The sequence below is a fragment of the Narcine bancroftii genome, chromosome 8, assembly GCF_036971445.1.
Source record: "Narcine bancroftii isolate sNarBan1 chromosome 8, sNarBan1.hap1, whole genome shotgun sequence".
Classification (NCBI taxonomy): Eukaryota; Metazoa; Chordata; class Chondrichthyes; order Torpediniformes; family Narcinidae; genus Narcine; species Narcine bancroftii.
This window is the reverse complement of record NC_091476.1, coordinates 88,746,189-88,765,795: the sequence shown is the minus strand read 5'-3', so window position 1 is coordinate 88,765,795 and position 19,607 is coordinate 88,746,189. Positions and strand designations below refer to the sequence as shown.

Genomic DNA, 19,607 nt, shown 5'->3' with positions numbered 1-19,607 from the left:
TGTTTCTACCACCAGCGTTGGGGAGCGCAAACCCGTAAATGGCGTCAGCCCTGTGTGTTTCATGGAAACGACCAGGCCAGCTGCCGTTGATGGCTGCGATGGCTGGCCACACAAATAGCCGCCTTCATTTGACGGATAGATCCTCCGGCCGCCGATTCCTGGTGGACACAGGATGAGCTCAGAATCCTTCCCTCCCCCTCCACCACAGCATTAGAGACTCGCACCCAATCACCTGTGGGGGGCCAACGGCTCCACCATCAGGACCTACGGCACCTGCAGGACACAGATCCAAATCGGGAAGGAGAAGTTCCACTGGAGGTTCGTCCTAGTCTCTGTGGGCACCGCGCTGTTAGGGGCTGACTTTCTCAGAGCTCACGGCCTACTGGTTGACATGAAGGGCAAAAGGCTGGTCAACGCCAGAACGATCCACTCCACCTGACTGGACACAGCAGAAGCTCGCAGGCCCAAAATCGCCACCATAGCTGCCACCAGGGACGAGTTCGACGAGAACCCCCACGAATTCCCCACCATCTTAGAGCCACAGTTCAACTCCGCCCTGCCCCAGTATGGGGTCTTCCACCACATTGCTACACAGGGCCCCCCGCTGCATGCTAGACCCAGATGGCTGCTGCCCGAGAAGCTCCAGCAAGCAAAGTGAAGTGCCAGTTGATGAAGTAGACAAAGATGATTTGGTCAAACAATAATCATGGCTTTTATTAGCAGAAACTCATGGTACAATAATGAAAGACAATAGGTGCATATACAGTTATATCCAAGGGAGTGTCCTTAACAGTAGAGATAATGCACAGCCAATGTTAGTACCCTTTTCTTAATGAGGATTTGGTGATAAGCTGGTTTGAGGTCTGTAGTGGAGTACACTTTGTATTGTGCTATCTGATTAATCATTTCATTGATGCGTGGCAGGGGGTAGGCATCCAGTTTAGTGTAACGGTTGATTGTCCGGCTGTAGTCAATAGCCAGTCGTCTCTTTGTGAGATTTTTCACGACGACCACTTGGGCCCACCACGGACTCTTACTTGGTTTAATTACTCCCTCTTTAAGCAGTCTCTGGGTCTCCGGTTTGATAAACTCTCCATCCTCTTTGCTGTAAGAACGGCTCTTAGTGGCAATCGGCTGACACTCAGGGGATAAATCACTGAAAAGGGAAGGAGCTTTGATCTTTAATGCGGACAGACCGCAGTAACTAGCGCGGGGAATGGCAAGTGTGGGTAGTGGCCCACTGAAATTTAACACTACACTGTTCATCTGAGATTGAATATCTAACCCCAGTAACACAAGGGCGCAGAGCTCCAGCATAATAAATAGCCACACATCAGCAAGGCAATGTTCCTGCAAATTTAAAGTAACTTTACACTTGTTCCGTACAGTTTTTGTAAGTTCACTATAAGCCATCAATATCTTTTGGTTCGCTGGCTATCTCCGCAAATTTAAGGCTCTGGCAACTTTCTCGTGGATGTAGCTGTCAGTACTCCCCGAGTCTATTAGTCAATCAAGAGTCTCACAATTGACCTCCCCCTTCATAGTCGATCGTTCCAGTTCGTAACATCCCCCAACCTTTACAATCAATTGAACTATCACAGGGGATCTCACCTCGCCGTCACTTGAAGTCGATTCAGCCTACTCGTCTGAAGATTCCCCCTTTTCACAGTTGTCTTCCATTCCTGTAGCTCCGGGACACATTTTCTTGGTGCTTCTCATCTTTTTCTTATCAGTCGGAGTACTTTTCGCCTTACACATTTTAGCGAAGTGGCCGAGTTTCCCACAAAACCTGCAGGTAGCAAATCAAGCAAGGCACTTCTGTCTGGGATGCCAGCTCTTGTCACAGAAGTAGCATTTTTCAGGAGTTTGCCCTTTTGTTTCCTTCAAGTTTCCAGCACTCCTGGATGTTTCCTTTTCGGTTTCTAGCATTTCACTGGACCGCTTGCACTTCTCAGTGATTTGGCTAGAGTGATTGCCCGGTCGTAGGTTAAGGGCTCCGTCTCCAGCAGCCTCTGTCGGATGTAACTGGAGTCAATCCCATTGACAAAAGCATCGAGCTTCAAGGCATTGCGGTGTTGTTGCACATTGACTCCCTGACATCACATTCATTTGCCAGCGAGTCGAGGGCCAATGCGTAGGCAGCATCACTTTCCCCGGGTTACTGGCGTCTAGTCAGCAACTGGTGTCGAACAAGCACCACATTCTGTGACGCTGCATAGTAAACAGTCAGAAGTTCCCGGGCTATAGCCAGTGAGGTAGCTCCTTGTGTTATGGCAAATGGGACCTCACCCAACAGAGTTCAGGTGGCCTCACTGTATCGCCTCATCGACCACATTGTTTCGAACCATGTAGTAATCGAAACAAGCAATCCAGTGGTTGAAAATTTCTCTGGACCTCGAGACAGACTGGTCGATTATCAGCCATTCTGGCTTGAGTGCTGCATCCATTCCTGCTAATAAAATTGAAGTGCCAGTTGATGAAGTAAACAAAGACGATGTGCTCAAACAATAACCATGGCATTTATTAGCAGAAACTCATGGTACAATAATGAAAGACGATAGATGCATACACAGTTATACCCAAGGGGAGTGTCCTTAACAGTAGAGATAATGCACAGCCAATGTTAGTACAGCAAGGCTCACCAGAGGGGAGACAGGCAGCTTGGCAGACATTCACCACTCGTTCCAGCGCCTCATGGACGTGGTTGGAAAAGACCTGGACTTTTTGTTCATTTACCTGGATGATATTCTCATTGCCAGTCACAACCGCAACAAACACAAAGCCCACCTCTGCACACTCTTTGCCCAGCTGGTGACCATCTGCCTCACGGTCAACGCGGCCAAGTGCCAGTTCGGCAAGGAGTCCATCCAGTTCCCTCCGGCACCAGAGAAGATAGTGGCTGTTCAACGATTCCCCAAACCCTCCACCCTGAAAGGCCTCCAAGAGTTCACGGGGATGGTGAACTTTTACCATCATTTCATCCCCAAAGCCGCGCGCACCATGCGCCCATTATTCGCGCTAATTGCTACCAAAGAAAAGACTTTATTGTGGTCAGAGGAGGTGGACAGGGCTTTCCTTGTGACAAAGGAGGCTCTAGCCAGTGCCATGCTGCTGGTGCACCCGCAGCCGGAGGCACACACGGTGCTCTCTGCGGACGCCTCAGCTACAGCAGTGTGGAGGGTTCTGGAACAGTGGCTCGATGGACAATGGTGCTCACTGGCCTTTTTCAGCAAGCAGCTGCGTCCTGAGAAGTACAGTGCTTTTGACCGAGAGCTCCTGGCGCTGTATTTGGCCATCCGCCATTTCCACTACTTCCTCGAGGGCAGGCCATTCACAGCCTTCATAGATCACAAGCCCCTCACTCAAGCACTGGCGATGGCCAGGGATCCGTGGTCTGCCAGACAGCAACTCCACCTCTCGTATGTGTCTGAGTTCATGACCGACATCCGACACAGGGTCGGCAACGAAATGTAGTGGCAGATGCGCTCTCCCATCCAGCCATCAACACTCTCGTGCCTGGCCTGGATTACGAGCAACTGGCTCAGGCACAGAGGAACGTTGCGGAGACGCAGGCCTTGTGGACCACCATCTCGGGCCTTAAACTCAAGGATGTCTGGGTGCCCAGCAGCCAGGATACATTGCTCTGCGATATCTCAACAAGCATGCTACGCCCAGTAGTCCCGCCGTACTGGAGGGTGAAGGTCTTCAGTCTGATCCACGACCTTGCTCACCCAGCGGTAAAGACGACAGTGAGTATGGTTGCGGAGCGGTTTGTGTGGCACGGGTTGAAGAAGGAGGTGGTGGAACTAGCCAGGAACTGTACCAGGTGCCAGACCTCCAAAGTCCAGTAACAAACACAAGCCTCCATCCAGAACTTTGACCCGGCAGTTTGCAGATTCCAACACATCCACATTGATGTCGTTGGGCCCCTGGCGGTGTCCAAGGAGGCTTGTTACCTCCTCACGATTGTGGATCGGGCCACAAGGTGGCCGGAGGCCGTACCGATTAAGGAGGCCTCCGCGGAGACGTACGCCAGGACTCTGGTCAGTGTCAGACTCTGGCTTTACCCTACCTTCAATTTGGTCTATGTGTCGGCTGAGTCCAGTGTGCTCGTTGAATGAAGTGATAGGAGAAAGTAATTCGGTTTCACAATCAGTTTATTACATAGCACAAGAATAAAGCTTTTTTTTAGACTTTATTTAAAATTTTATAACATGAATACAATAAAAAATCACATTTAAAGAAAAATAGAAAAAAAATTAAAAAAGGTATGATTACAATATTACATCAGAAAACTACACAAAATACCCCACCCCTCCGTTAATTGTAACACAATATTAATAGTCTAACTTAAAATTAGTCCAACCCTCCCCTCCCAAAATAAAGAGTGAAGAGTTAATAAAATTGACAATATTATATATGGAAAAAAAATACCCATTTACAAAAAAAAAGAGATAAAACTTAACCTTAAAAAAAATTCTAACAACAAAAAAAGAATTGTCAATACTAAAATATCACACTTAAACATATATTTCTTTTCTTTGGCTTGGCTTCGCGGACGAAGATTTATGGAGGGGGTAAATGTGCACGTCAGCTGCAGGCTCGTTTATGGCTGACAAATCCGATGCGGGACAGGCAGACACGGTTGCAGCGGTTGCAGGGGAAAATTGGTTGGTTGGGGTTGGGTGTTGGGTTTTTCCTCCTTTGCCTTTTGTCAGTGAGGTGAACTCTGCGGTCTTCTTCAAAGGAGGTTGCTGCCCGCCAAACTGTGAGGCGCCAAGATGCACGGTTTGAGGCGATATCAGCCCACTGGCGGTGATCAATGTGGCAGGCACCAAGAGATTTCTTTAGGCAGTCCTTGTACCTTTTCTTTGGTGCACCTCTGTCACGGTGGCCAGTGGAGAGCTCGCCATATAACACGATCTTGGGAAGGCGATGGTCCTCCATTCTGGAGACGTGACCCATCCAGCGCAGCTGGATCTTCAGCAGCGTGGACTCGATGCTGTCGACCTCTGCCATCTCGAGTACTTCGACGTTAGGGATGAAAGCGCTCCAATGGATGTTGAGGATGGAGCGGAGACAACGCTGGTGGAAGCGTTCTAGGAGCCATAGGTGGTGCCGGTAGAGGACCCATGATTCGGAGCCGAACAGGAGTGTGGGTATGACAACGGCTCTGTATACGCTTATCTTTGTGAGGTTTTTCAGTTGGTTGTTTTTCCAGACTCTTTTGTGTAGTCTTCCAAAGGCGCTATTTGCCTTGGCGAGTCTGTTGTCTATCTCGTTGTCGATCCTTGCATCTGATGAAATGGTGCAGCCGAGATAGGTAAACTGGTTGACCGTTTTGAGTTTTGTGTGCCCGATGGAGATGTGGGGGGGCTGGTAGTCATGGTGGGGAGCTGGCTGATGGAGGACCTCAGTTTTCTTCAGGCTGACTTCCAGGCCAAACATTTTGGCAGTTTCCGCAAAACAGGACGTCAAGCGCTGAAGAGCTGGCTCTGAATGGGCAACTAAAGTGGCATCGTCTGCAAAGAGTAGTTCTCAGACAAGTTTCTCTTGTGTCTTGGTGTGAGCTTGCAGGCGCCTCAGATTGAAGAGACTACCATCCGTGCAGTACCAGATGTAAACAGCGTCTTCATTGTTGAGGTCTTTCATGGCTTGGTTCAGCATCATGCTGAAGAAGATTGAAAAGAGGGTTGGTGCGAGAACACAGCTTTGCTTCACACCATTGTTAATGGAGAAGGGTTCAGAGAGCTCATTGCTGTATCTGACCCGACCTTGTTGGTTTTCGTGCAGTTGGATAATCATGTTGAGGAACTTTGGGGGGCATCCGATGTGCTCTAGTATTTGCCAAAGCCCTTTCCTGCTCACGGTGTCGAAGGATTTGGTAGAGTCCTTTGTTTTGTTCTCTGCACTTTTCTTGGAGCTGTCTGAGGGCAAAGACCATGTCAGTAGTTCCTCCGTTTGTGCGAAAGCCGCACTGTGATTCTGGGAGAATATTCTTGGCGACACTAGGTATTATTCTATTTAGGAGAATCCTAGCGAAGATTTTGCCTGCAATGGAGAGCAGTGTGATTCCCCTGTAGTTTGAGCAGTCTGATTTCTCGCCTTTGTTTTTGTACAGGGTGATGATGGTGGCATCATGAAGGTCCTGAGGCAGTTTTCCTTGTTCCCAACAAAGCTTGAAAAACTCATGCAGTTTGACATGCAGAGTTTTGCCGCCAGCCTTCCAGACCTCTGGGGGGATTCCATCCATACCTGCTGCTTTGCCACTTTTCAGTTGTTCAATTGCCTTATATGTCTCATCCTGGGTGAGGACCTCATCCAGCTCTAGCCTTAGGGGCTGTTGAGGGAGCTGGAGCAGGGCGGAATCTTGGACTGAGCGGTTGGCACTGAAAAGAGATTGGAAGTGTTCTGACCATCGGTTGAGGAAGGAGATCTTGTCGCTGAGGAGGACTTTGCCATCTGAGCTGCGCAGCAGGCTTTGGACTTGGGGTGAGGGGCCGTACACAGCCTTTCGAGCCTCGTAGAAACCCCTGAAGTCGCCAATGTCCGCGCTGAGCTGGGTTTGCTTGGCGAGGCTAGTCCACCATTCATTTTGGATCTCCCGGAGTTTGCGCTGAAGATGGCTGCATGCGCGACGGAAGGCTTGTTTCTTCTCTGGACAGGACGGCTTTGTAAGGTGAGCCTGGTGGGCAGCTCGCTTCTTTGCCAGCAGCTCCTGGATTTCCTGGCTGTTTTCGTCGAACCAGTCCTTGTTTTTCCTGGAGGAGAAGCCCAGTACCTCTTCAGTGGATTGCAGTATGGTAGTCTTCAACTGATCCCAGAGGGTTTCAGGGGACGGGTCCATGATTGCATCATAAATCAAACTTAAATGCATATAATTAGCAAACGGAGTCCACTTTAACTTATAAAAAGACATCTTATCCTGAATTGAAAAAGATACCCTTTCCATAGTCAAACAAAATTTCATTTCCAAATACCACTTATCTAAAGTTAGTATATTTCTATCTTTCCAAGTAAGTGCTATACATTTCTTAGCCACAACTAAAGCTAACTAAATAAATGAAATCTGATAAACCTCTAAACCTAAATCGATTAATGATTGCATGTTCCCTAATAAAAATATATCGGGATCTAATACAAGATGGATATTATATAAACTGTTAAAAACAGATTGAATACCTTTCCAAAACTGTTGCAATCGATCACAAAGCCAAACAGTATGCAAAAAAGTATTGGCCATCTGATCACATCTAAAACAAGAATCCAACTTACTAAAACCAAATTTTTTAAATTTCTCCAGCTTTAAATATAGCTGATGAATAAAATTATAATTAATCATCGCTAGTCTAGCATTAATTAATTTCCGAATACTATTCTGACAAATTTCCATCCAAGCTTCTTCAGCTATTTTATGTCCTAAATCTTTTTCCCATTTCAACTTATCTTTATCCCAGTCTTTTTTACTATCAATTTCTTGTAAAATACAATAGAAATCAGATATATATCCCTTTTTTGGTATTGAAAGTACATATTCTTCAAAACTAGATTCAGGCAATAAAATCATATGTCAATCACATAACTGTTTTACAAAAGATCTTAATTGATAATATACAAATATAGAATTTGCACTAATACCATATTTCCTTTGTAATTCGTCAAAGGAACAAAAACAACCCTCAGAAAAAAAATCATAAATTTTTTATTCCCTTCTTTTCTCATTGTTTCAAAGTGGAATTGGAGACCGTAAAAGGAACAAGTTGATTATTATATAATGGCAATCTTCCAGAATATATATTTTTAAGTCCCAATTTTTTAAGTTTACTTGTCCATAAATTCAATAAATGTTTCAATATTGGCACATCATAAATTCATAATACATTTTTATTTCATCAAAACAAAAACTCATGAGGAACTTTTTCTAAAATAACCGCCATTTCTATCTTTACCCAACTAGGTGGGTCGTCCATATTCATTAATGCACTAAGAAATTTGAATTGAGCTGCTTCATAATAATGCTGAAAATTCGGTAATCTTAAACCTCCAAATTGAAAATCCCACATCAATTTTCTCATTGCTACTCTCGGAAATTTTCCCTTCCATAAGAATTCTCTTATTGCTTTATATAAATCCTTAAAAAAACTTTTTTTTTAAAAATAAGGTATTGATTGAAGGAAAAATATTCATTTTTATGGTATTAATCCTCCCTAGTAAACCCAAAGGTAGATCCCTCCACCTAATCAAATCTAATTTAATCCTTTTTATTAAAGAAAATAATTAATTGAATATAATTCTTGAAATTCCGTATTAACATTAATTCCTAAATATTTAATTTGTGTAGTCCACTTCAAATTTGTAATATTTTTATATACTGAATAATCACCTTTACAAATTGGCCATAAATTTCTAAACATTCTTGAATTGCAGGTAAAGAAATATCCAGATCCACCAAATATAATAAAACATCATCAGCAAATAAATTAATCTTATATTCCTCATTCAGAACTCTCATACCTTTAACATTTTCATTTTGACGTATTAATTGTGCTAAAGGTTCAATAACTATAGCAAATAAAGCTGGTGACAACGGACATCCTTGTCTAGTAGATCTTGTCAAACTAAAAGATTCTGAAATTTGGCCATTAACAGCAATTCTAGCCTTCGGGCTATTATATAAAGCCTTTATCAACCCAATAAATGAAGAACCAAAACAAAATTTCTCAAGTACTTTGAACAGAAACTTCCATTCCACTCTATCAAAAGCCTTTTCTGCATCCAATGAAACCACTATTGGATAATTCAACTGAAATTTAGATTTATTTATCAAGGTTATTAACCGTAAAATATTATCTGACGCATACCTGTTTTTTATAAATCCCGTTTGATAAGAATAAAGCTTAACAGAGCTCTGGTTCAGTCGTTAGTTCATAGGTCACCTTCTCGGTGAACTATTTTCCAAGACTGACTCCTACTGTCCAGTCTCTTCTGTTTATATAGATCAACATTTTTACATTGACCAAGAGTTGGCTTTTTTTTGATAGACTCCTTGCATAAGATTTATCTCAAGCAATTTCCTGCTCTGCAGTTATCTGTGGTGTAGACCTCCTATCTTAATCCCCAAGGCCAGAACATCCTGTTGTTTTGATCAGAAGTCAATCCATACCCCAGATATTTCTAACTATTTCTTTGTTCTCGTCTGGGCCATAATCTTCTGTTCCAATCAACACCTCCCGTGTATCCTTATGACTCATCATTCCTATTAAAGTGGTTTATCCATTTTGCTTTACTCTGACATTCTTTGTACTTTTCCATGATTACTTAACTCCTTGGTTCCCACATCAGCCAATGGATCGCCCGTTTCGGAGTCCCGGCACACATCACTAGCGACAGAGGGGCACAGTTCACGTCTGCCCTGTGGACTCAGATGGCGAAGCTCCTGGGGGTCAAGCTCCACCACACCACAGCATACCACCCGCAGTCCAATGGGTTGGTGGAGAGGTTCCACAGGCACCTGAAGGCATTGCTTATGGCCAGGCTCTCTGGACCAGATTGGGCGGACGAACTACCTTGGGTCCTCCTCGGACGCACCCAAGGAGGACCTGCAGGCTTCAGCAGTGGAGACGGTCTATGGTGCTCCGCTTTCCCTGCCGGGTGAGTTTTTCGGCCCAGACCCTGACACCATGGCCACCGACAAAAACATACGCAGACAACTGGCTTCCCTAGCTCCACCACTCCCAGCACGCCATAGCACCCGACCATTTCATCTCCCCAAAGAGTTCAACTCGGCCCAGTTCATTTTCGAGTGGAGGGGACCACAAGGTGCACAGCTACAGCAACCGTACGAGCGGCCATACAAAGTCTTGCACCAGTCCGGTGGAACATTCACCCTGGACTTTGGGGGGAGAGAGGAACTTTTTGCGGTGGACCTCCTGAAGATGGCCCATCTGGACATCACAGCCAGTGCAGAAGGCTGTGCCCAAGCGCCGGGGCCAGCCGTCAAAGCAACAGGATGCTTAGTCGGTTTGAGTGGGGGGGTTTGTGTGGCAGCATACATCATCATGGCAAACTGGCCCTGCTTGTATTTCCACGTGGCGGGGCAGCCATGGGGAAATGGCGTCGTCAGAGGTTTCTCTCTGACTCCAGCATCCGTTCCAGTGCGCACCCTGGGCCGTGATTATGACATCACAATGCACCAGGTGACTGAGCTCATGCTGCCCTTATAGGGGCGCTCTGAATTTGAATAAAAATTGTCATTAATGACCCTCAACATGGTGGCTGTGTTTCTTCCATTGCTCACACCACCACAGAGCTACATTTGCTATTTTCCAAACATTTGCAAATTCCACAATTAAACCTTTTTGGCTTGTTTAGGGTGATTTATTAGAACAAATAACTGGAGTAAGATTCCCACAGTGTTATTTTTACTGGGAGATGTGAGAGGAATTAAACCTAAATTAAAATTGAATATGCATCAAGTAAAATTTGTTCAAATTGTTTTGGCAATAGCTAGAAAGTGTATTACTATAACTTGCAAGTCGGATACTAATTTGGGGATGAACAGATAGCGTGCAGAAGTTCAGAGTTGCATTGCCCTTGGGAAAGTTACCTACAATTTAAGAGATAAATATCTTTTTTTGTGAAATATGGCGCCCATATTTACAAACTGTTGTTGTTAAAATGTAAATGAATCTCAAACATTCCCTTTCTCCTACGGTCTTTATGAATATATACATACGTTTAAAAGTATCGCAAAGTGAAGTGCTCCTGGGGTGGTTTCCTTGTCCTGTTTTTTTTCCCTCTTTTTATTTAGTTTGTAGGGATTGGGGGGGATTTAGAGGAGGTTTATCTTTCTTTTTTTTTGCTTTCCTTTTTATATATAAAATACCACATGGATTAAGTTTGAAATATCGTGATATGTTTGCTAAGTGGTTTTATATTAAATATTTTTTTAAAAATTCCTCATCCCTTCCAACTGATGGACATTACACTTTCTATGAGGCTAATTTTTTAAACTATCAAAATTCCTACCAACAATTTTTAACTTTCAGGTGAGCTTTGTCTTGTAGTCCACTTTTCTCCTTCCTTGTTAATCATTCTTTGCTGTTTGTCAAGTTCTGTCTAATTGTCTGACCTACCAGCTCACTTTGTATAAATATACCTTTTATCTTTACATTTGAGTTGATCTTTTTTAGTTAACCACAGATAGTGGATCTTTCCTTCATAACTACTCATTCTCATCTGTTTGTGCATTCTGAAAGATGTCCCTAAATGTCTGCTGCAGTATCATAACTCACTGATTCCTTAAAGGTAAAACACAGAATTCCGCGGATACCGTGGTTGAAGAAAAATTACAAAAATACTCAGCAGGTCAAACAGCGTCAGAGGTACATTATGCCATTGTTTCAGAGGCCCTTCACATCCTAATCTTCTTCCTCAGGAACTGGTGGGGGTGGGGCTGGCTCATTAATATTGAAAAGGTGCATTGCCCCAACCAGAATGTCCTGTTTCTGGGGATTCAATGGTGCTCAGGTCAAAGAGATATTTCTGAGACTGCCAAGAATGACATTTGAATTTTGCCATCTCCTTAAATAAAACAGATACCCAAAGCCTCATGGGCCTCCTAGGTTATTGGCAGTAGCACCTACCCCACCTTACTGTGAGAAGCACAGGTGCCTTCACAGAGCCTCATACTGTTCTTCTGAATGAATCTCACAATCAAAGTCTCCCCCCCCTCGTGTCAATTGAGGCGGTAATTTTGCACTCTGTAAGCGAGTCATCATACTATGCCTACTTTCTCCTTCTTTCTTTAATTGCTGAGGAGGAGGGGAAGGTGAAGAAGGGTAAAGCGTAGGGGAGAGGGAGGGGATGGGAGCCGGCACAGGGGAAACATAAGGTGGAGGAAGGGAATGTAACACATCCCATCCCTTTACTTCGGGGGCAGAAGGTTCCTCATCCTTCTTATTTGTATCTTTCTTCTCGTCCAATATCATCTGATTAAACGATTCACTAAGCCAACAGGCTGCATATTCCCTACTCCCGGTATTGTCTCCTTGATTTTGGTAGAGCCAGATGTTCAATGCCTGACACATCCAGTCCTCGTTGGATCCGAACTTTGGCCAATATACTGAACTCCCTTTTATCGGATTCTTAACCCATTCCTGACAACAATACCTGACCATGGTCTGCTTATCCTTCCTACGGGTTTTCCCCGCACTCCAGTTGGGTAACATTAACCCTAACGGACTATGTTTCGGTATTTTATCCTCCCGTCGTTCTTTAGGACTTTTTCCCTTGCTACTTCCTCCTCCCATATTGGCAAGAAAATGAAATTCCTCTTACTGGAATCCAGTAGCTATTCCTACCGCGCTTCCTTAACGTCCTCCCGTCGTTTGTTCTCAATGCCTCTTCTCGGATATCACTTGCTTCGTCCACTGACCAGCTACCCGTCGTCTGGGAGTCCAGCTGAATCAGCCGGGGTGCACCTACCCCCGTCGTCAGGCACTCTGTCAGTGGAGGGAGTGCGATCCCGGACAAATCCCCAAGTTGTGAGAAGCAGAGGTGCCTTCACAGATTTCACTTGAGACAAAAATTGAGAACAAAGAACATTTATTTTACAACAGTGCAAAGTTGGGTGCTTCCCCTTACCCTGGGAATATACACACGTACTGGGGCTTACCCAACTTTTTATACATTCTATTTCAGTACAGAGGTACCTCCTCCCTTAACATTCTTCTGCCTCCTGGATTGATTTGGCATTAGGTAATTCTGCCTACCTGCAGTTTGTGTGCCTTTCTGTGTGTAAACTTGTTTACCAGGAAATGTCATGTCTTTGTTCTTATTCATAAATCTCAACCCCCAGGACTTGCTAAATCTATCTACTTGCTATAAGACCCCTATTCTATTATACTCTTCTTCACACTCTATTCTACTCCACCCTTATTCAACCCATTACAATTCATTCCTATTTAGCATTTGCTTGACTTCCCTTATTCCATATCCCTTCACCCCATTTCCTATTTAGCAATTGATTAACTTCCCATATTCCATTATCTCTCACATTACCATGCACTTTAAATCACCCTATAGGGTCTCCCATAAGAAAGTCACATTTCTATCTGGACCAGCACAACAGGCTGTTTTTGACACAGCAAAGCAAGCTGTTGAACAAGCACTGCCATTCACGTACTGCCACTCGCACACCGCCACTCGTGCACTGCCACTTGCGCACCGCCACTCGCACACCACCACTCACGCACCGCCACTCGCCCACCACCAGGCAAGTGTTACTTTTAAATTACCCATCTCGGCCAGTGAGGCAGTCACCAAGTGGAACCTCTGGTTGAAGATCCAAGGATGCAGGGTCCTGCTAGGCTTCTGGACAAAATCTCCACCTGGTGCCACCACTCGCTACAACCCATTTGATACCAGGACATCGGCTGATACTTTCTTCAGGGTCACTTATGATTTTTCTAGCACCTGTACGGTGACACCGAACTGACCAATAAGACAGTTTGTCATGTGTCATGCAAAAAAGTCTCAGGAAGAGAACAGCTGTTGCTATGGAAACTTTATCACTGGACATTCTATCTTGTCAAGATTTTGTAATGTTTTTTTTTAACTGGTACCTTGAGCTGTGGTATTTACAACACACTCAGACAAACAATTTATAGATACCATATAACCATATAAAAGTTTATGGCATGGAAACAGGCCATCTTGGCCCTTCAAGTCCATGCCGGTTCACTCAAACAACTCCGCTAGATCCCCCCCGCCTATTCTCTGCCCATAACCCTTCAACCCACTCCTATCCATGTATATATCCAGCCTCCACTTAAATGAAAGAACTGACTCTGCCTCAACTATTTCCTCCGGAAGATTATTCCAATCAGCCCCCACTCTCTGAGTGGAGAAGCAACCTCTAATGTTTCTCCTAAAATTTTGCCCCCTTACCCTCAACTTGTCTCCTCTCATTTCAACCTCTGCTATTCTCAGCGGGAAGAGTCTACTTGCATCTAGTGTATCTATTTCCTTCATAATTTTAAACACCTCTATCAAATCCCCTCTCAACTGTCTACTTTCCAATGAATAAAGTCCTAACTTCTTCAATCTTTTTCTGTACTCTAGGTTTTTTTAAGCCAGGCAACATCCTTGTAAATCTTCTCTGCACCCTCTCCACCTATAAATTCCTTCCTATAATTTGGAGACCAGAACTGAACACAATACTCCAAACCTGGCCTCACCAACACCTTAAACAGTCGCAGCATCACAACCCAGCTCCTATAATCTATGTTATGATTTCTGAAGGCTAACATACGAAATGCCTTCTTAACCACCCTGTCAACATGGGAATCCACCTTCAAGGAACAATGCACCATAACTCCAAGATCTCTTTGTTCTTGTGCATTCCCCAATGTCCTCCCCTTTACTACATATGTCCTATTTTGATTATTTTTTTCCCCCAAAATGAAGCAACTCAAACTTCTCTACATTAAATTCCATCTGCCATCCTTCAGCCCAATTTTCCAGACAAACCAAATCCCTCTGTAATCCCTGAAAATCTTCCTTGCTATCCACCACTCCCCCTATTTTTGTATGGTCTGTTTATTGACTTACCCAGTTAACCAGCCCATCACCCAAATCATTAATATAAATTATGAACAACAGGGGACCTCGCACCAATCCTCGAGGCACGCCACTCGTCACATAATCGCAGTCTATGGATGCAAACTTACAGTTTGTAAGTAGACCGCCATTGATCAGATCATGGTAGGAAACATTGCATATATTTTGTTTCACAACTCCCATTAACAGAAAAACACCTCATGGGGTGAGGGCTGTGGGAACCTTTATTTAAAAACACTGAATTGGCTAACTTTCCATCTTGATTCCTCCTGGCTATTGTTACAGGGATCCAACACAGGCATTTGGGGCACCCGTTGAACGAGAACACAAGCAAGAATGGCATCCAGGTGTCAAATGTCAGCCAAAAATATGGGCGCCCCAGCTACACCCTGGATGTATTCCTGCTGGTCTGTCCCCTACCTCACCACAGGATAGCACGGTAACAGGCATCTGGGCTCTGTGTGTAGGGAGCTCCCAAGTGTGAGGCCAAGGTGTGGGATATGCAAGCAAAGAGAGGGGTTTGGCATCTGATGGGTGACCTTGCACTGCCTGCTCACAGACATTGGTGGTAAGGGGGCTCACATTTGCCAGCTAAGCTGGAGAAACCAGGCATATGAGTCGGTGACCAAACAAATTCCTTTTTCTACCCTCCCCTCTGACACTGGGGAGCAGCTTCCACAGCTCCCTGCCCCATTGGTAACACAACGACCCTGTTTAGTCAGGGGTGGGGGGGGGGGTGGGCGGCTGGTGAGATGTTGTCACTGAATTTGATGATGTGCCTTGTCCATCATTCGGACGGCACTAGTGTATATATTGTCTCATTTAATTAATATTGATTTTTTTTAAACACCTTTTTGTTTTTACTTATAACATATACATAGACTTATTAACTGTCTCATGATTGGTGAGTAGTGTGACTTCCGAGGGGTGGATTGTACTGGGAAGGATTGTGGCTGTCGTGTGACTGCACGGCCCTCGATCTAGTTGGAGGACACACCAGCTGCCAATCAAGGTTTGGTTCCACCCCACCCATTAGTGCACACTTTGCCTTTAGATCCATGTAAATGATCTGGACGAGACTCTCCAACCTTCTGTATGTGACCTTGGGCCATTGGCTGTGGTAATTGGTTAACCCTCCTGGTCCCAAGCCATTTTTCCTGCAAATCTGTTTGCCAGCTTGGAACCACCCTGCTTCACTCCAAACCTAGAAGTGTGGAAGGGCACTGGAGAACATGTTGGTAAGATGTGCACTGTTGGAAGTGTTTCATTCGTGTCCCTTGTAGCACTGAGTCAAGGGGCAGTGGGGCTTCATAGTGATTTTTCCTTGATCATTGTTTGTACCAGTTTGTGTGTATTTTGTTCCCATGCTCGTTATTAATTGTCCGCATTGCTTTCCCAGAGCTGCACATGCCTGCATGTGTGTGTGCACAAACTTGCCTTCTGGAAATAAAGTTTTCCCCCATCAAAATTGTGTGTCCAGACTCCTTGCCTTTGAACCTACCAAACCTGTTTCCTCACTCACAACACCCTCTTTTCTCCCCACTCCCCCCACACTTTGTATTTGCCCCTTGAATAAGCTGATTTTACCCCTTCTACTTTAGTCTGGATGAATGGTCCCAACTTAAAACATTGATTGATCCAGGGAAGTTGAACGGATCAGTTCCATCCATGGATGGTGTCTGGCCATTTCTATCTAGAGATTCAGACTGACCGTTTCCGTCCAAGGACGTTGAACGGACCAGTTCCATCCATTCCTGTCATTGGATGTTGACCTACATCATTTCTATCCATGGATGTTGACCTCACAAGTCCGTCTAATAGCTGGCGTCTGCTGCAGGGTGTCTGTGTCGAGTGATGATCATTGGGTGCCAGCAGGCGAGTCAGTGGATGTATCTACAGCAGCTTGGACATGACGTGGGCCACTGATAGGTTGTATTTCACCGCCTAGTTTATCTCCCTGTCTTGTTGGAAGCGAAGGTGAAAAGTGAGCGTCTGTGTTCATGGTGTAACAGACGGAGCGGGCTCAGCGGCTGCTCCCTCGTGGAGAACCCGGAGTCTGAGGGCGGCGGCGGAGTCCCTTTTGTCGGTGGTCGCTTCCCCCCAGCGATGAGGGTTGAGAGACGGCAGGAGGTGGGTGCAGCGACGGGGGAAGGGGGCATGGGAGGGGAGAGAGGGGAGAGAGAGGAGGGAGGGAGGAAGGAGGGGAGAGAGAGGAGGGAGGGAGGAAGGAGGGGAGAGAGAGAGAGAGAGGAGGGAGGGAGAGAGGGAGAGGAGGGAGGGAGAGAGGGAGAGGAGGGAGGGAGAGAGGAGGGAGAGAGAGAGGAGGGAGGGAGAGAGGAGGGAGGGAGAGAGAGAGGAGGGAGGGAGAGAGAGAGAGGAGGGAGGGAGAGGGGGAGGCAGGGAGGGAGCGGGGGAGGCAGGGAGGGAGCGGGGGGGGGGGGGGGGGAGGGAGGGAGGGAGGGAGAGGGCCCTCCCTTTTATTGCTGCGGACAGAACAAAGTGCGGCTCTGGCAGTGGTGGGCTCAGCCCGGACAGGGGTGGGCTGGAGATGATGGAGGGAGTTATCCGGCCGCTCCCCCGGGTCCGCTCCATGCGCAAAGCCGTTGTAAGTGCAGAGGCAGGCGCCCTAACGGATGTGGGACGAGGGGGCCGAGACCCTCCGTGTCCCCAGAGCTCGCCCCGCAGCTGACCGTTCCGGAACCGTGGCCGGCCTCACGAACCCGGCCTGGCCGCCTGCAGCTTTCCCACTTCCCAGCCAGCGGCTCGGGTCCAGTCCCGGGGCGGAATTGCCAAACCTCGGGGACATTCCGGGACGGCCCGACCGAGACTCGGGGACTGCGGGCGCCTGTTAGTGGGCGCCTGTGTGCCCCCGGGTGTGGCAAAGGGGTGTATGTGCCCCCGGGTACAGGCGTGTCCCCGGGTACGGGCGTGCCCCAGGGTGTAGCCAAGTGGGGGTCTGTGTGCCCCTGGATATGTGTGTGCCCCTGGATGTGTCAAAGAGGGGAGAGTGTCCCCTCGGGTATGTGTGTGCCCCCGGGGGTGCGTGTGCCCCCGGGTGTGCGTGTGCCCCCGGGTGTGCGTGTGCCCCCGGGTGTGCGTGTGCCCCCGGGTGTGCGGCGAAGGGGGGTGCGTGTGCCCCCGGGTGTGCGGCGAAGGGGGGTGCGTGTGCCCCCGGGTGTGCGGCGAAGGGGGGTGCGTGTGCCCCCGGGTGTGCGGCGAAGGGGGGTGCGTGTGCCCCCGGGTGTGCGGCGAAGGGGGGTGCGTGTGCCCCCGGGTGTGCGGCGAAGGGGGGTGCGTGTGCCCCCGGGTGTGCGGCGAAGGGGGGTGCGTGTGCCCCCGGGTGTGCGGCGAAGGGGGGTGCGTGTGCCCCCGGGTGTGCGGCGAAGGGGGGTGCGTGTGCCCCCGGGTGTGCGGCGAAGGGGGGTGCGTGTGCCCCCGGGTGTGCGGCGAAGGGGGGTGCGTGTGCCCCCGGGTGTGCGGCGAAGGGGGGTGCGTGTGCCCCCGGGTGTGCGGCGAAGGGGGGGTGCGTGTGCCCCCGGGTGTGCGGCGAAGGGGGGGTGCGTGTGCCCCCGGGGTGCGGCGAAGGGGGGTGCCCCCGGGTGCGGCGAAGGGGGGTGCCCCTGGGTGTGACAAAAGGGTGTCTGTTCACCCGGTTGTGACAAAGGGGAGCGAGTATGCGCTCGGGACCGAGAAAGGGGGCCTGCGTATCCCTGGAGGTGAGATAGGGTCAAGGAGTTTGAGCCTCTGGGGTGTTCCCTCCTCCTACCCCTGGTAAGTGAAAAGGGAGGTCTGCATGCCCTCGGTTGTGAGGAGGAGGGAGGGAGGGAGAGATCACGTTCTGAATGACCGTGTATGGGATCTTTATGGCCATGGGTGTGAGAATGTGGATGTGTATGGCTCCTAGGTGAGAGGGAGAGAAAGTGATCTGAATAATATGTGTCAGAGGGGTGAGAGAGGTGGAGAGATCTGTATGTGAGAGAAGTTTCTATGACTGTGCTAACCCCGGGGTTTCCGTGCCCCTGGGTGTGAGAAGAGTGATCGAGAGAGAAGTGACTTGACAAATTTGTGTGAAATGGATGAGTAAAAGTTTTAATGAGAGAGCAGGCCTTGTTTATCCCTGGGCATGAGGGGTCGGAGATCTGTGGGGCAGTGTGAGGGAGAGGCCCAAAATGCCTGTGTGTGAGAGGGATAGGGTGTGTGGTCTACTAGCCCTTGTGAGCAGTCATTTAAGAGTGTTGTTTTGGGGAGAACAATTAAGACCAAATAATCTTTTTTCCCCTACATGATAAATGATGACATTATTTATAAAAGTAAGAAAATCATACCTTTCAGGGAAGTTGGTACAATTGATCATTGTTTAAAGACCAGCCTGTGACAACCTGTTAAGATGTTGCAAAGATTTGTTTAATAATTTGCTAATGTGAAATTTTGGTGTGAGCATTGCACTCTTGCTCCATCCACCACTGTATCTAAACTGTTTGTGAACTACATTATTAGTTATATTATTAGTCCTAATGTTATCTGTGTCAATATATTGTTTAGATCTTTATCTACCTTTGGTTTTGTTAGGTTTTTAAGTTAGAGGTTTTCATTTAGACTTGCGTCAGTCTCTATTTTTATATATTGATTGACCATCATTGCTTAATTGAACAGTGGATGTTTGATGTTTCCCCCCCCCCCCCCCCACCCACCCATGATGATGGGATGATTGAGTGATTGTGTCCGAGTTGTGAACATGAATGACAATTTTGAGTGGTGTCTTTCTTTACAGTTGTTTCCAGGTCAGTAGAGAGGAAGCTGGGAGGCAGCAGGAATGGGTGTGCTGGGTATTCTTTGAAATATGGGGCATTGAGATCGACCTTGGCATTGAGTCCGGTCCTGGCAGAGCCACTTCTTGTCTGGCTCAGGTTGCAACATCCTCCCCTCAAACACCTGGAGAGTGGAGTCTAAACTGGAAGTTGTCTTACAGACTGTAAAACGTAGAA

General features: G+C 47.1%; 1 protein-coding gene across 6 annotated transcripts in view; it reads left to right on the top strand.

Moving 5' to 3' along the window:
* Nucleotides 1-16,482: 16,482 nt before the first annotated feature.
* st3gal4 (ST3 beta-galactoside alpha-2,3-sialyltransferase 4) overlaps nt 16,483-19,607 on the top strand; it is a 161,801-nt gene continuing 158,676 nt past the window's right edge. For 3 of the 6 annotated variants that reach the window (XR_011343262.1, XR_011343260.1, XR_011343261.1), the window contains exon 1: nt 16,564-16,752. The gene's annotated coding sequence lies outside the window, so the exon portion shown is untranslated. The other 3 variants (XM_069894424.1, XM_069894422.1, XM_069894423.1) reach the window with 3 other exon arrangements.